Genomic DNA, 12,180 nt, shown 5'->3' with positions numbered 1-12,180 from the left:
TTTTTTAATATATATCCTATAACAAAATGTAAAAAAACAACAAAAGTAATAACATATATAATTATATAACAGTTAAAATAAAAAATTGTAAAAGGTAAAAATAGTTGTAAAAGTTTGGCGCGCAACATATTTACATTTTTAAAATCTGGCCCTCATAGAAGAGTAGTTGAAGACCACTGATCGACAGTGTGCATGCAGGGCGGGTTTGTCCCTGGGGGTTCCCCCCACTACAGGATTTCTGATCATAAATTTTCAACATGTTCAATCTTTACGATTTGCAATCAAATGGGCCACAACATGCCCCCAAGTAGATACAATCACTCTTAAAACACCACACGCCACAGCAAAATCAGATAAGATAATCAGTACTAAGTGTCAAGACTATTGACACTTTCCCTACAGTAGGATGGTCGTAAAGGGGAAAATCGGACCACATTCGGCCCGATTATCTTATGGTGTGTGGTGGCCTGAGTCTGTGCAGATGCTGTTCATAATCTAACACAATTTAATAGTCAACTCAATATGTCAAAAGCACTTAATGAGACCCATTAGATTAAAGCTTCATACAGTGGGATTCATAAAGTTCTATTGCAAAATGATATCATTCTCTTACCCACCTCATCTTTCAGTCAATGTGAATGTAGTTGAGGCACACACGCATAATTTAAGATATTATTTATTTATTTTCCTTCTTATGTTTTGCATAATTTCGTTATAAGTGCATATGTTTTTACTAAAAGCTTAATATCTTATTGACAAATATTACCAAACAAAACTTATTTAGCTAGCATTAGTGAAGTGGTCAGCTTTCTTTCTGTCTCCACCAAAACTCCGCCCACAACAAATAAAATGTCACTTTTTACAAACTGATAAAGGGTCTATACATATGAGTAATTTCCAAAATTGGAGATTTACACAGAAATGCAAAACTTTACTACCATTTAAAAACTAATTCATCTGACTGTACCCTCATCCGTCACAAATTCACTGTATTACACTAAGCTATACTTACGGTAATAATATAAACAGTCATGTTTCAACATCCTCAAAACTTAGAGCAAATGGAAGTGTATTGCCATAAGAGCTGCTATTGATTTTTCTGCACTTGACTGCAGTGCACTTACTGTATAATAAAATCTGGCTTGCATCCCACGCGGTAATCATTTAGTTGCATCTGTGTAAGGCAGCTTATGGCTCTCGTTGGATTTGAAACAGAATATATACAAGGCTAGGATATATAATTTAGCAACAAAATGGTCGTGTTAGCATTTAGCCATTCATACTAGTGTGCATCTTGAGACAGAACAATGGCACCGATATATGTAAAGATATGTCCGTGCAAGATGTATTTGAAATAAGGCAGCTCAACATGCATCTGGGACTAAACTGTAAAAAGTGAAAGCTGCTCTACTTAAAAAAACTTACTTTAATTGGTAACACCTAAAAAATTCTTCAAAATTACTTTTAAGTAAACAAAATTGGTAGCACTTAAAATATTTAAACATTTTCAACTCAAAAATACATGTTTCAAGTTGATAAAACTTTAAATTGAAGTTTATTTACCAGTTTAACTATTTGTTTAAGTTGATCCAACTTTTACTTTTTACAGTGTAGGATAAGCCCTGTCTGGGAAACCATCCCTATATGTTCTTCAGGATATGTGTTAAAAACAATGGTTATAGGGTTTATAGTCTGTGCATATATTTGGTGGCAAAAAGTGCCATTTAGGATGCAAAGCCCTATATAACAGGGTTAAACAATACTTTGTCACTTATGCAGGTGAAACAATAGAGGAAAGCGGTGTTGGTGATCACCAGGCCCGAATTGGCCATAGGGAGAACCGGGAGGATTCCTCCCTATGGCCAGACTGTTTTTTTTTTTGGCCACAAGGGCTGGTGTTGTTATGCCACCGGGATGAAGGTTGCTGTCCCTAGTCTGCCAGCACTCACAGCAGCCCAATTCGCTTATTTGCGGGTAAGAGAAGTCCCGCCGCTTTATTTCCAAGTTGATTGTGTCCCGAGTCCCGACAACTTATTGGAAGAATTCTTGCATTAGGGTTCATTAACATCTAAAACGCAGGACGCGCCGCTTTCTTCTGCTTGTCAAAGTGCTCACCTGTGAACACGAGTTTCGTTTAGACGCGTCTATATTTGAGTGGGCTTGCCGACCACGCGGCTATATTTAAAATAAACTTGAGCGCGTCTTAATACGAACGGCCTCTAAATGGAAAAGGATTTACAAATCTTATTTTTTTTATCGAAATCATAGATGTAACAATGAATCCTCTATGAACAGTCATTCATCATTTATTGCAAGAGAAACAAAAATCTATTTGATGCAAAACACATCAGTTTATTGGAAAAAAGTAAGTTTCAAAAGTATGTAACATGTTTTCTTTTTTTTAACACAATGTACTGTAGACCTACCTTAGTCTACGTTATTTGGAAATAGACATGAACTAAGTACTAAAAAAATACAGATTTTTTTCCATTTGTTTCCAATGCATAGGCTACTTGATAAATCTTGCTTGTGTATTGTATATCAGAGGTTTCCAAACTTTATCAACCCAACAGGTAATCTCAAGACCCACCATTTTTAGAAATATAGGAGAAAAGATATTTGTAATCTCTGCTCATCTTCACATGCTTAAGTTCCTTGTTTTCACCAAACTGTTGTATTAATGCAATATTGCTTTAGTAGCCAACCTTCTAACAATGTTTTAATATGACTAAAAGTCTTCTACATTTTGTGATTAAAGTTGCCATAATGTTGTCATCTTCTTTTATTTCTTTATGCCATTCCAGCATCTACGGCTATATTCATGGGGAGAACCAGTTAATCCATACACAAGTTAATATATATACAGGTTGGAGGAGGGACAATTTGGCATCTCCAATTTGCCTAACTTGCTTGTTTTTGGCCTGTGGGAGAAAACTGGAGTACCCGGAGTAAACCCACGCTGACACAGGGAGAACATGCAATAATGTTGTCTTCAATCTTAACTTTTGAGCTTGTATATAGACTTCCAGTAAACAACTTGTAAACTTAAAAACTAAAGTGTGAATATCAGCATTTTTAATTTCAAGCGACCATTGACTGTCAGAAGAAAGTTTGCTCTGATTCACTGAGCAAAGATACATAGACATTGCTTTTTATTTCTTCAATTCAATTACTATTCGTTTAACACAATAATCATGATAATAGAAAATAAAGGTATTTTATACCAAGGATGCACTGAAAGGAAAACTTTTGGCCGAAGCCAAGTAAAATTAAAAACTCAGCCGAAGGCCAAATACCAAACAATCAAACTTTTTGCATTTTCATAATTATTTTGCCAATTTTCTCAACATTGCACAAGTAAAATTTCCAGAATGTCATTTTTTACTATATTTATTAACTTTTTTTAACATTCCACCAGTCATAAGGGCCTTTTTACACCTGGTCACTTCTCTAATAGGGCTGAAATGATTCATCGAGTTACTCGATTAAAAAAATTCCTTGAGGCAAAAATTCTGCCTCGAAGCCTCGGTAAATTCCTATGACGCGCACTACACGCACAAGGATCTGATTCACGCGGACCGTTGTTCAATGTCCAGGAAGCACACCATAGCACGTGATACATTTTGAATATAGTTGGCGCGGTGGCGGAGATGTCCATGCTGTGTCACCAAGCGTCGTTGAAACAAGGTAACGTAGCCGCCGCCTATTGATGTTCGCTGATTTTAATCCCATAGCTACTGTTTTTGTAGCGATGTCGTTATGCGGTTTGACTAGATATGATGTTTAGCTTTGATGTTTTTAAGTAGTAAACGTATTCACGTTCAATTGCAGGAGAGTATAGCTTAAAAAAGAACTCTCTCAGGCGACAGTCAGACCAATCGCGCAATGCATCACATATGCTTAAACTTTTATGTAGCCACGCAACAATAATTTCAGCATGCATTCACTGTATACAGCGTTGTGATTTTTCAAACGGATGCTTCACCTAAAATGCACCGCAATGCAAGTGATGCAAACCAAATGCAGCGTTCTATTGAAAATTAATGTATGTATTTCTGCCGTACCAAAATGCAATGAAGCAACTGAACGCCTGACTGGGGTTTCACTCTTCCTCACGCACAGCACGCATGCCGTGCACACACAAACATACATGCACGTGGACACACACACACACACACACACACACACACACACACATACACACACGTACCATAGCAAAAAGGTTCACCCCAGAAATATTATTTGTAAGTAATGGTAAATGCTGCAGGTGTAGAAATGTACATAAACCAGATATTTACTTTGATGTCAGGGCTAAATTACAGCATGAAACCTGTTGGGCATACTAATAAATTAAAGTGCTTAATTGTTGGCACTTGGCACTGGCACTTATAATCACTAAATGGGTAAAAATGTAATAAATAGGCTTATTTTTTGGAGCCAAATGTCAGTCCGTCATTTTCGTTATGCATTATTTGGTTTTGGTTGTTTAAAAACACACAAAATTTATATCCGATTAATCGATTAATTGATCGATTCAGTGCTAGATTACTCGATTACAAAAAGAATCGATAGCTACAGCCCTATTCTCTAATCAGATAGATATCTGACTTGATAAAACTGTTCAATTTACATTTGACCACATAAATGAGTCTTGGCTAAATGGATATTGATCCGATCTTCTATTCATGCACAGAATGCAAATAACCTATTCATTACTATGCCTTAAGAAACTTGCAACAACGCTTATATAGCACTGTACTGTATGTTGAGCTGCGGACCAGCGTCTGCATCCACGGTCAAGCATGAGCAAAGGGAGGAAAAAGCGAAAACAAAGTGGACCAACGAAAAGTTTATTGTTAATAAATGTTTAATTTCTCATTTAAAATAAGCATGTTTGTCATTGAAGGACACTGGTTACTGGTTTTAGGAAGTTTTTATTACATACTGCAGTTGCTGTAGTAGAGAGCTAAAGTCTATCATTCTCCATGCTTGTGCATTCATCAGACAAATACCCAGAACTGCTGCCATGTCTCAAACGCTGCATGGTGTTCAGGATGTCTTGATTTTAAATGATAAATGAAACTTGTAGCGCTGTATGTTTTTGCGTCTTTCTTGGATGTTTTTACCCACATGTTTGCTGCATTTGCGCGCATCTCACTCTGCGCTGGTTACAGTACCATTTTATCGCATCATCAAAGACTTCATTGTTTGGTAAAATGTATTCAGTCTTTTCACTTGTTCAACCAAACACCAAAAATTATTTTTAAAAATAAAGTGCAGTTTTTTTTACTTTTTAAGCCAAAAAATAATAAAATTGTGCTAACGTCAGATTAGAGCGATCTTGACCATATGTAAACAAGAATTTGAAGGAGGGGTTCGATGGTATTTCAAGCATTCTGACTTATTAACACAGTTATAGAGTTGTTTCCTCATGCTAAATGTAGGCAAATTGTCAAAAAAGCAGTTGGACATGTGGACATGGTATTTCTGTGCCGAATGCACTTCGCCATTGTTCGTACAAGTTTCGGAAAGTGTTTTTCGATTACAGGTCCAACTGACGTTTCAGGGGTTTTCTATACGTATCACTTTTTTATATGGGCACTTCCCCCGGAAAACCCCGCCCACCCGTCAATCAGCGGGAGACGCTAGAACTTACAAACATCACATCACGCCACTCAGCTTTGTTTAATTTCAAAACTCAACAATGGCACGAATGGAGAAGTGTGTTTTTGGATGTAAGGAGAAGAAATCCAGCCTTATGAAAAAGGGTAGCAGCAGAGTTTTGTGTGTGTGTTTGATGCGCTGCATTTTCCCAACCGGGTCATGAGTTGCATGCGGTAAGTAAGACTTCTGTCTTATGTTGGAAATAGGCGTGTGCATATTATATAAATGACACGAACATGTAGTGAATCATAAGTTATAAGTGTTGTATAGTGTTGCATGACTCGTACTCGCTCCTCCCGCGGTATAACTCCTCCTTCTTCATTTTTTCGTACGTTATCGGAAAGATTCGGTAAAGCTAATCTTTCTTTTATAAATCTGATTAAACTAAAGACTCTTCGGACATATAAAGGATGTCATACTACTCTGTAGGTACTCCAGATTAACATCAGAAATGCAGAAACAGCGTGTGTTACGTGAGCTTTAACTATAGAAGAAGTCGTCACACAAAATGGCAATTTGATTTTTGGGATGCCTTTTGTGTTGGAGTTATGAACAGTGTGACAACTTATCCTGCTCTCCCCTACACTAAGATTTGCTAACGTTCAGAATGTCAACTTTTGTTATGCACATTTTCTATCCAGCTTAGTTAAAAATTGGTATTTCATGAATTAATTCAAATGCTGCAATCCTAGTCCTGGTCTTTGAACATAATTAACAGGAAAATAACAGAATCTGCAATTACAAAGAAGAAAATCCTATTAAAATGCAGTATAATTTTATGTAATTTTTGACATGCAATGCACATAGGTTCACATGACGCACCGAACACATATTTTGACATGACGATCCACACACATGAAGATGTTTTGACGAGTTTCACTTTTGTGCCTCCACAGAAAAAAGTTACAAGCCATCACTGTTCCTTGGGTGAGATGTTAATGTGTGATGTTGACATTAGACTAAAATAATCTCATCCAGCCTTTTTGTTTTACAGACGTTATTTTCTGTATTTTTTGTAGTTGCACACATCTTGATTCTATTTTTATCCTTTGCCGTCAGTAATCTCTACCTTATTCTTAACACAGATGCCAGATGGAGGTTCATGGGCAAAATATAGTCGTAGTCATTGCTTACACTAACCAGCAGTAATTCAGATTATAAATGTCTCAAAAAACACTGAAAGCAAACCAAAATCTAATTTCAATTCTAATGCTGGTGCAACACTAATGAAGTAAGCTTAGTAATATTTCACTTTTACAGAGTTGTGTTTTTTTAGCTTACATGTTTATACCAGAGGAGTAATCAGTAAGAGTATTATGCATATTTATTTAATTCTCCTTCTTCAAGTAGGTCCCTTGCAAATTTAGTAAAATTACCTCCTAGCCCTGCTGTATCCTAACAGCCTGTATTATTTATATGATATAATAGAGGTGATGAAACCCTGCTGGTCTATAGACCTCTCTATACGTTACACAAGCTGAAGGTCAGAGGAAGCATGTGACTCGCAGTTAACTCTGGATTACAATCTGCCCCAAAGGTGACATGAGGATGTCTGGCACGACATTAGAGAGGATCAGATTAAAGCATATATTACCTCTGACACTCTAGGGATTAATGAATACCACTGAAGTAGAAGTGCAGTCGTATGGTGATGTCTAAGGTGATCATTTAAATAATCCTTTTAAGATACAGTCAGTGATAGACTGTTTGAAATATATAACCACATTATGTACTGTATATAACTATCCACTCATTCATGTGGAGGTCAAGTGTAAGTCTTCGAAGGAGATCAAGAGATGAAGTGTGTTAAGAGAGCATGATTAATTTCAACTAATGTTTGTGAGGTTTTTCTTGTGATTTTAAAAGTAAATAATAGCTCATTGTGTCGGGCATGGGGGATAGGACAGGATTGGATGAATGTTCTTCTACTTTACTCTGAAAAGCTTTTCAGATCTGGTTGGTTGCATAAACCTCTTAGACTCGTCTTACAAGTCAGTCATGTAATGTTTTTCTTCAAGGCTGCAGGTTGTAACATTTTTAGATTGTTACATTAAGGGGGCGTGCACACCAAAGCTTTTACACCAGTGGATGGTGTATGTTTTCAATTGTTTCCAATGGAGGCGCAGCGTTTTTCAAAAAAGCCATCAGCTGCCATTTTTTTCCGCACTGAAAGCCAGCACTCAACGTTTTTCTGCACTCAGAGTTGCGTAAAAAAGCTTTGGGGTGCACGCCCCCTAAATGGTAAATTGGTCTAATTTTAATCTAAAAAGTAAGGCTGCTCTGCCATAACTAACAATGAGTTGGTCAGACTAGTTCTTACATTGCAAAAATGACTTCTTACTTAAAAAACGTAAGGGAATCTGTTCTCAAAACAAGCAACAAAAAAGTATCTGCCAATCTGTTAAAAAAGTGTTTAAGAAAAAAGTAAACTTATTTCAAGATTTTTTCTTACCTCATTGGCAGATTTCTTTGCTGGTTTTAAGCACAAATTATATATATTATAGTTCTATATATTATATAGAACTTAAATTATATATTTTAGTCTAAAAAGTAGACTTATTTTCTTAGGTAATTTCGCTCATGAAGAAAATACATCTTGATTTAAGAACGTTTAGATATATAGACAAAAAATTCAAATGTAAGTGAATTTGTACAAAAAAAAAAAAAAATTATTTGCCAATGGGGTAAGCAAAAAACCTTGAACTTTTTTCGTAAAGGCAGGATAGGCAGGAATAATCTAAAAAACTTTTTTTACTAATTTGTTTAAACTGTCTTTATATACCAATACATAAGTAAAATGTAAAAAGAGAGTATAAAACTCGGGTGTCTGTAGACCGTTCGCGACTGTTTTGAACACGGCTCATTATTTCCATTCGGGACGAAACAAATGATTGGCTTGCGTGACTATCACTCTCTCTCGCGACCATGGCCACCACCCCTGTTGCTATGGGATCTGCCCACACATGTGCACACACGATTGATTTGAACGTGCACGAGGCACTCTAGGAAGAGCAAAAGTACGACAGAGAAAGAGCATTCAGAACTTACAGTATCTGCATATCCAGTCAGTGAAGGCAAACGAGGCAAAAAAAAGGAATAAATGAAGAAATCAAACGAGAGTAAATATCGTGTAGCTTTTCCTCGAGTCAACGATGTGGTAGCGGTATTGTCTCCGGAGTGTAGTCCTCATCAGAGTCAACAATGCTTTTATCACGGAAACTCTTACATGCAAAACACTGTATATGTTATGAATCTTTCACGAAATTCACCTTCATCACAGTGTAAATGATGGTAATGAAAAAACGTGAATCAATGCAACCTGTTTTTAGCTTTGTCTTATAAATATAACTAACTCGTTTCTTACCGAATCAAACAAAATATATTTTAAACTTTACCAGTATCTATATGCTAGCTTGATAGAGAGTACTAAAAGCCATCCTATTTGTTTATATTCATAGTGATAAAGTTAGGTGTATTATTACATGTGATTGTGACATGATGTTACTACATGCACCGCGCTGCTTAACTCTCCGCTCGTCTCAGGTGAATGCTTCTCCCAGCATAGCCCGATGGCGTCGCACGTTCATGTGTTTTGGGGGCGTGGCTTTAGAAGAAACCCAGAAGGGAGGGGGCGGAGTGAATGGAAATAATGAGCTGTGTTTAAAACAGTCGTGAGAGGTCTACAGACACTCGATTTTTATACTCTCTTTTTCAGAGTACTTACATTTTACTTATGTATTGGTATATAAAGACAGTTCAAAAACTGACTTTTTTAGACTTAAACCTGCCTACTCTGCCTTTAAACACATAGTTCAAGAAATATAAAATGCAGGAAAATTGGCAGATTTTTTTTTTTAGCACATATTCACTAACATTTGATATTTGTGTCTAAAAACTAAATTCATTTTCTTAAGTCATTTTGATCATCAAGAAAATGCATCTTGATTTGAGAATTTTTAGATATTTGTACTAAAAACCAGACAAAACAAAAATACTAAGTTAGAAAGTAATTTTTCTGCAGTGCAGGTGTCTACACAGCAATGAGATTAAATTAAGAAGAAACTGAAAATAAGTCTCTTACTGATTCTTCCTGTGAAAATAAAAACTTCAGTTTCACTTTTCAGTTTCAGTTCACTTTGTACCAATTTAAATGTATTAGCGAACTCAAAAAATACATATACATTCCCATGATATCAGGTTGGAGATCTCAATATGAGCTCTTAACAAAACATTTCACAGTAAATTAAATAAAAAAATGTAAATTTTCCTAAAGCATTTACAAAAAGGATAATTTTGGATCCTTGCATCCAAAACCACATAACGTGACAATTCGTACTGAATAACATGAAGTAATAAAATAAAAATACAATTTGATCATGTGACACAGGTCATCATAATAGCAGGTGAGCCATTAGCATGTATGCTGTTAAAAAAGCACAATGAAACCACAAGAAACAGCTGTTTTCCTTATATATTTACATTTAAGTATATTGACGCCTCTTCTTCTTTATTGGGTGAGTCCTCTTCCATGGGTTCACAGGATAGTAAAGTGTCCATTGTATGCATACTTCAAAATCTTAACGGAGATAGTAAGTCATCCGGGTACTTTTTGTCTACTGATTTTCGAATACTATTACTCGTTCACCTACTGCTTTTCGCTTACTATATATTTAAGTAGGGTGTTTCGGATGCAGCAACAGTCTCTCTTATGTAACACGCCTGATTGAAATCATCAGCTCAGTAGAAGAGATTTTTATTAACTCAACTGAGTCTGTCAGATAAAAGAAACATACACCACACGCAGAGCAGCGGGTACTCGGGACCGCAGTTGAGAACTATTGTACTAAAGTTTAGTTGAGACAGACATCTGCCCCTCACAGAGCTGAAGTCAGGATCAGACCGGATCTAAATTTAGACCTGTCTAACATGATCTGCTGGGAAGTTGGCATGCTGCTGTGAGAAGCATTTATATGAGACAGTATTCTGAGGTCACACATCTATTGATCTCTAGTAAGCTAGCTACATTAAAAAATATATATTTTTGGTATCACTTGTATTAGGGTTTGAACGCTGACTTATTAACTTTGTGTATCAAGTCACGGCTGAAGAAGTTGCATTGACTCTGCTTCACATTGTGCCTTAAAATACACTTCAGTCACAATACCGCACAACTCCAAGTACCTTACAATTGAGTACAAGCTGTGCAGTCATCTTTCCTCTTTGTAAGGTCTTTTGACAGGCACTGAAAATAGAGACTGTAAGCTGATATACAGATATTGTCATGTTTATGTTGTCTTGAAAGTATCAATTCTGGCTCATCTTCCTGAGGCCAGGCCAGGATTCAACAAACCTATAGACCAGACCAGTTTAAAAAGCCTTAAGGATCCAACTGGTGTGAGAGTCAACATTAGAAATCTCCCATGGAAAGCCTTAAAGATACAAACCTAAAAAACTAATACTCTACATTATGTCTGAGGTTGGGTCATCTAGGAATTAAAGAGTGCATTGTTTATATTTTTCATGTTTTTTGTTTGTTTAATGTTTTAATTAGTTTGAATTAAATTGCTATACCTCTGTACTTGAAGTCATGTTGGTAAAATAAGGAAAGTGATGAGACAAAGGAAAGTGAAATGTTTTCTGACACTATGAGTAAGGTTTAGCGCGGTTGGGTGGTTTTGTTGATTTTAAACTCAATAGACTATTAACCTTTAAAACCTCATACTGTATGTTTTTGATTAACTTACTTTAAGCACCACTCAGTAAAAGTCTCTCCTCAGAGCTTCTGTGATATGTGCAAGAAGAAATGTAATTTCATTTTTTAAATGTCCCAACAGTCACATTTTTCTTCATCAATCTGGTTACATAAGCTTTTTGTATATTAAATACTTTAATGTATACAAACAAACTAAAAGGTAGATAGTCAGATGGACAAACAGACAGACGACAGACAGAGAAACAAACATATAGACAACCACACAGACAAACAAACAGATAGATGGGCAGACAGACAGGCAGACAAACAAACAAACAAACAAACAAACAGATAGATGGGCAGACAGACAGGCAGACAAACAAACAAACAAACAAACAGATAGATGGGCAGACAGACAGGCAGACAAACAAACAAACAGATAGATGGGCAGACAGACCGAAAAACAGACAAACAGGCAGAAACAGATTCAGAAAGAAGCAGACAATCTAACAGACAGACAGAAAAACATATAAACAGGCAGACAGAGAGACAGACAGACCAACAATCAAACAGATAGATGGGCAGACAGACAGACAGATAGACAGGCAGGCAGGCAGACACACAGACTTATAGACAGACTGAGAAACAGACAGAAAGACAAACATAAAGACAGCCAGCCAGACAGAGGAACAGACAGACAGACAGACAGACAGACAGACATAGATAAAGACTAACATAAAGACAGAAAAACAGATAAAAAGACAGTCAGACAGAGATACAGAAATACAGACAGACAGACAGACAGCCATAGATGAAGACTAACA

The sequence above is a fragment of the Misgurnus anguillicaudatus genome, chromosome 19 (assembly GCF_027580225.2).
Source record: "Misgurnus anguillicaudatus chromosome 19, ASM2758022v2, whole genome shotgun sequence".
In the NCBI taxonomy this organism is placed as follows: Eukaryota; Metazoa; Chordata; class Actinopteri; order Cypriniformes; family Cobitidae; genus Misgurnus; species Misgurnus anguillicaudatus.
This window is presented reverse-complemented; position numbering follows the sequence as displayed.